Raw genomic sequence first — 5,784 nt, forward strand, 5'->3', positions numbered from 1 at the left:
CTCTTTCCCTCTCTTTCCCTCTCCCTCCCTCTCCCTCCCTCTCCCTCCCTCTCTCTCCCTCTCCCTCTCTCTCCCTCTCCCTCTCTCTCCCTCTCTTTCCCTCTCCCTCCCTCTCTCTCCCTCTCCCTCTCTCTCCCTCTCTTTCCCTCTCCCTCCCTCTCTTTCCCTCTCCCTCTCTCTCCCTCTCTCTCTCTCCCTCTCTTTCCCTCTCCCTCCCTCTCTTTCCCTCTCCCTCTCTCTCCCTCTCTCTCCCTCTCTCTCTCCCTCTCTCTCTCTCCCCCCTCCTCTCTCTCTCTTCCTTGCAGCACATTCCCGGGTTCCTTTGGTGAGGACTCACACCCTTCTCCTCCTCCTGCCCAGCTCCCCCCCCCCCCCAGGCCAGGCGGGAAGAGACAACGGCCGCAGGAAACCATTCAGGCAGGACCCCGGCCACGCTGGCTTGCCCCCCACTCCCAGGGCCCCGTGGGCCCACTCCCCTCTGACTGGGGGCGCCCAGGGGCCACCAGCCTTTGTGGGTTTCTTTTAAACATATATTTTTATTGATTTCAGAGAGAGAGAGAGAGACATCCACAATGAAGAGAGAATCATGGCCGAAACTGGTGTGGCTCAGTGGATAGAGCGTCGGCCTGTGGACTGGGCGGAGGGGGGGGGGTGTCCCGGGTTCGATTCCGGTCAAGGACATGTACCTTGGTTGCGGGCACATCCCCAGCAGGGGGTGTGCAGGAGGCAGCTGGTCGATGTTTCTCTCTCATCGGCATTTCTATAATAGCTCTCTATCCCTCTCCCTTCCTCTCTGTGGAAAACCAATAACATATATATATATATTTTTTAAAATGAATAAAGTTTCTTTGCAAAGCCACCCGCGTCTCTCTTCTGTTTTCCTGGGAAGACATGGGAGAAGGGAGTGAGGCTCAGGGACCAGCAAAGACAGATCGTGGTGCACGGATGTGGGGGGGGGAGGGGTGCTGGCGTAGGCGGGGGAGGGAGAAGGTGCCCCCCCAAGGCCTTCGGGAGCCTGTCTGCCTGACCCGGGCTGGGGTCCTTTGGGTAAGAGGGTGAAGGTCGCTGGCTGGCCTTGAGGGTGGCAGCCACAGGGGCCCCACCCTCGGGAGAGGGTCTCTGGAGGTTTTGGACTGCGTGAGGCAGCCCCCAAACGCCTCCTCAAGCTCCACTAAACGTCTTCTCATTTATTTATTTTTTAAAATATGTATTTTATTGATTTTCTTTTTTTTTTTACAGAGAGGAAGGGAGAGGGAGAGAGAGTTAGAAACATCGATGAGAGAGAATCATCGACCAGTTGCCTCCTGCACGCCCCCCACTGGGGGGTCAAACCAGCAACCCCCGGGCATATGCACTGACCAGGAATCAAACCCTGACCTTCCGGTTCATAGGTGGGCGGTCAGCCTCTGAGCCACGCCGGCGGAGCCTGGGAAGTTTTGGCATGCACCTGCAAAATCACAGCATGGGTTCCCCGTGAAAATTAATAATATACACTTTCTGCCGGAAATGGTTTGGCTCAGTGGATAGAGCGTTGGCCTGCGGACTGGAGGGTCCCGGGTTCGATTCCGGTCAAGGGCATGTACCTTGGTTGCAGGCACATCCCCAGTTGGGGGGGGGGGTGCAAGACGCGGCTGATCATTGTCTCTCTCTCACTGATGTTTCTAACTCTATCTTTCTCTCTGTAAAAAAAAATCAATAAAATATATATATTTTAAAAATCACAGCATGGATTTTTTTTGTGAGAATTCATAATCTACACTTTCTGTTGCCAGGCGCTGCCCTGAGTGCTTGTTCGTGTCCTAAAAATAACGGTTTCCCCCCTCAGACATCCCTATGCATAACGGAGGCTCTATCCTAGGGAATCAACGGAGAGGGCAGGCCCGTGGGGATGGACGTGGGTGCTGCCCCGATGCCAACACAGCCACCTAACCCCTCCCTGCCCACTCTGCCTCCCCACTACCCTCTCCCCGTCCCAGGACCCCAGCCAGAGGGTCCCTCACCCCCCCACCTCCAGCCCCATGGCATCCATTCAGGCAGCGTTCGCGGCGGCGGGCTTTGCACCCCCGGCCGGCAGGTGGCGCTGTCGGGGGCGCCGCCCGCCTCCCCTCGCGGGGCCGCGCTCCTCCCGGCGGCGGCGGCTGCGGCGGCAGCGGCGGGCTCGGGCCCCGGGTCCGAGAAGAGGACTGAGGCGCAGCGCGCGGCACAAAGAGCTTTTTCATTGCAGTTTGTTTGCAGTTGGGGCGCATTTGCATGAGAAACGGGTGAGAAGAGCCCGCTCCGCCGCTGACCTCACCCGCCATGAGCGGCTGAATAGCGGCGGCCGCCGACGCGACGCGCGGAGAATCCCGCCGGCCCGGGAGGGGGCTGAGGGGGGCGCAGGCCCCGCGGCCTCGTCTGCACCCCGACTCTTCTCCCAGGGGCCGCGGGGACCCCGAAACCCGGCACCCCAAGGCAGTCTGGGGCGCCCCCTGCTGGCACCGGCGGGCCCCGTCCGAACTCAAAGGGGTGCCCGCGCCGCCCTCGGGACAGTGTCAAGTTCAAGTTCAAGTTGAGGGCTTTGCAAAAAAGAAGAAAAAAAAAAGGGAGGGGGGTGTTGAGGCTTCACCCGCCGCCTTTGTGCTTCAAGGAAAAAACGCTCCCCAGGCCCCAGTGGCGCCCCCTCCTGGCCCAGCGCGCCTCCCGCAGGAGCCGCAGCTTCTCCGGCCAGCGCAGCGCTTGTCCCCGGGGCCACCCAAGGGTCTGGGGGCTCGGGTGGAGGTCGGTGCGACCCGAGCCCCCTGGGAGCCTCCCTGGCCCTGCAAGCCCAGCAGCAGACCGAGCTCGGTCGGACGGTCGGACGGTCGGACGGACGCCGGCGCGGAGGTAAAAAGCCTTGGCTAGTCGAAACCGGTTTGGCTCAGTGGATAGAGCGTCGGCCTGTGGACTGAAAGGTCCCGGGTTCGATTCTGGCCAAGGGCATGTACCTTGGTTGCGGGCACATCCCCGGTAGGGGGTGTGCAAGAGGCAGCTGGTCGATGACTCTCTCTCATCGATGTTTCTAACTCTCTATCCCTCTCTCTTCCTCTCTGTAAAAACTCAATAAATATATATATTTAAAAAAAAACTTAAAAAAAAAAAAGAAGTCATGGCTGGGCCGCCCGCAGCCCTCAAGCCCCGCGCCCCGCCCCTGTGCGGGGCGGACCCTGCGGGTGTGTGTGTGTGTGTGTGTGTGTGTCTCCACCAGGAAGGAGACTAAAAAGGGAGCCGGTGACCTACCTAGCGCTGAGACGATTCATCACTGACACTCGAGTGTCAGAAAAGCCAGGGAAGATGTTCACATCTTTTTAAACGGGGAAACTGAAATGATTTCCCCCCCCCCCCCTGCAAAGCCATCTTGCAAAGGATGCTCTAGTTCAGTGGTCGGCAAACTCATGAGTCCACAGAGCCAACTATCAACAGCCCAACGACTGACATTTCTTTGGAGAGCCACATGTTTTAAACGTAAACTTCTTCGAACGCCACTTCTTCCAAATAGACTCGCCCAGGCCGTGGCGTTTTGTGGGAGAGCCACGTGCAAGGGGCCACAGAGCCGGAAGTGGCTCGAGAGCCGCAGTTTGCAGACCATGGCTCCGGAGTCTAGAAGATTTCTCCCTGGGTTATTTGTGATATCTTGGACAACTCATTGTTTTTCACTCCGATAGCCAAAGTTTCCAACTCATAGATGGGTAGAAGGAGAAAATTTAATTCTACTCTGTAATAGATTGAGAGAGGGAAAAAAAAATACAACTATATAGTAACTCATTTAGTCCTCCTACAAGGAGCTAGATCTTGTTATTAGCCCTCTTTTACAGAAGTGGAAATGGGTACAGTACCTTCCCTGTCAGCTAGAAAGGGGACCAGGTGGGCCTTGAACTTGGGCAGGCCTGTTTAGACTCTGTGTGCTTGATGGTACCCATTATAGCTTTGTTCTTTTTTTTATATAAAATTTTTATTGATTTTTACAATTTTTTACAGAGAGGAAGGGAGAGGGATAGAGAGTTAGAAACATTGATGAGAGCGAGTCATCGATCAGCTGCCCCTTGCACACCCCCTACTGGGGATATGCCAGCAACCAAGGTACATGCCCTTGACCGGAATCGAACCCGGGACCCTTCAGTCCCAAGCCGACGCTCTATCCATTGAGCCAGAAGGGTCTTGGCAGTAACCACCTTTAATGACAATGTTACTGCCACTTTGCATTTTCAAAAAGCAATAGCCATTTCCCTCCCTCCCCCCCCCAAAAAAAAAGGAAAAAAAATGGACTCAGTTGGTCTCTGCCTGCTTTAACCAAGCCTACAGTGGGGGGGGGGGGTAGGTGCCTGGATTGTGGATAAACACCCCCCCAGGCGGTAACATGGATCCCCGATGTATTTGGAGATGATGAATTCATTTATTTATTTATTTCTATATAAATTATTGATTTTTCACAGAGAGGAAGAGAGAGGGATAGAGAGTTAGAAACATCAATGAGAGAGAAACATGGATCAGCTGCCTCCTGCACACCCCCTACTGGGGATGTGCCCACAACCAAGGTACATGCCCTTGACCGGAATCGAACCCGGGACCTTTCAGTCGGCAGACTGACGCTGTATCCACTGAGCCAAACCGGTCCCGGCAGAGATGATGAATTCAATGCACCTCTTGAACCTTGTCCACCCTGGACCACTTAGAAGTGTATGTGTGTGGCCTCGGGGGTGAGCATCAACCTGTGAACCAGGAGATCACGGGTTCGATTCCCCATCACCCTGATGGCGGGCTCCATCCCCAGGGAGGGGAGTGCAGGAGGCAGCCGGTCCATGATTCTCTCTCATCGTGAATGTTTCTACCTCTCTCTCTCTCTCCCTCTCTGAAATCAATAACAATATATTTTAAGACGTGTCTGTGTGTGGGGCGGGGGCTGGGGGTGGAAGGAAGGACAGGAGACTGTTGAGGAGGGAAATCAGAGATGTGTTGTGTCTTTTCTTAGCTCCATCATCTTGGGAGGCGGAAGAGACGGGAGCATGGAGAGGCAGAGCTGGTGAGTGTACTTTTCGTTCTCCTTCCGTTCTGTGCCTGCGTCTGTGTTTTCGGGGACAGGGATTGGGGACGGGACAACAGAGAACAAACAGAAACCTCTGCGTCTCCGGAGCTGACATCTGTGCGTGTGACCTGTGCGCGGAGAGAGAAAGAAACCCCCAAAAGTCCAGAGTTCTTTGCGCGCTGTCCCCCACCCCGCCGCTGGGCTGGATGGCTGGGCTCCAGCGCTCTCTTCTCCCTTAAACCCGTGGTGGTGGTGGTGGTCGGCAAACTGTGGCTCTGGAGAGCCACAGGCGGCTCTTTGGCCCCTGGAGGGTGTGGCTCTTCCACAAAATGCCACGGCCTGGGCGAGTCTGTTTGGAAGAAGCGGAGTGAGAAGACGGTTTTACTTTACGTTTAAGACATGTGGCTCTCCAGAGGAATGCCAGTCGTGGTGCTGTCAGTATTTGGCTCTGCGGACGGATGAGTTTGCCCACCGCTGCCTTAAACCCAAGGCGCCTGCTTTCAGCTGAGCTCTCTGCCTGCAGGTGGGACTGGGAGGGAGAAAGGGAGAGACTCAACTTCCTCTGTATTTGAAAATAAGGGAAGGCTGAAGCCGGTGTGGCTCAGTGGATAGAGCGGTCGGCCTGCGGACTGAAAGGTCCCAGGTTCGATTCCCGTCAAGGGCATGGACCTTGGTTGCGGGCACATCCCCAGTGGGGGGGGGTGCAAGAGGCAGCTGGTCGATGACTCTCTCTCATCGATGTTTCT

This window comes from Pipistrellus hanaki, assembly GCF_964339955.1.
Source record: "Pipistrellus hanaki genome assembly, chromosome: 21".
Lineage (NCBI taxonomy): Eukaryota > Metazoa > Chordata > Mammalia > Chiroptera > Vespertilionidae > Pipistrellus > Pipistrellus hanaki.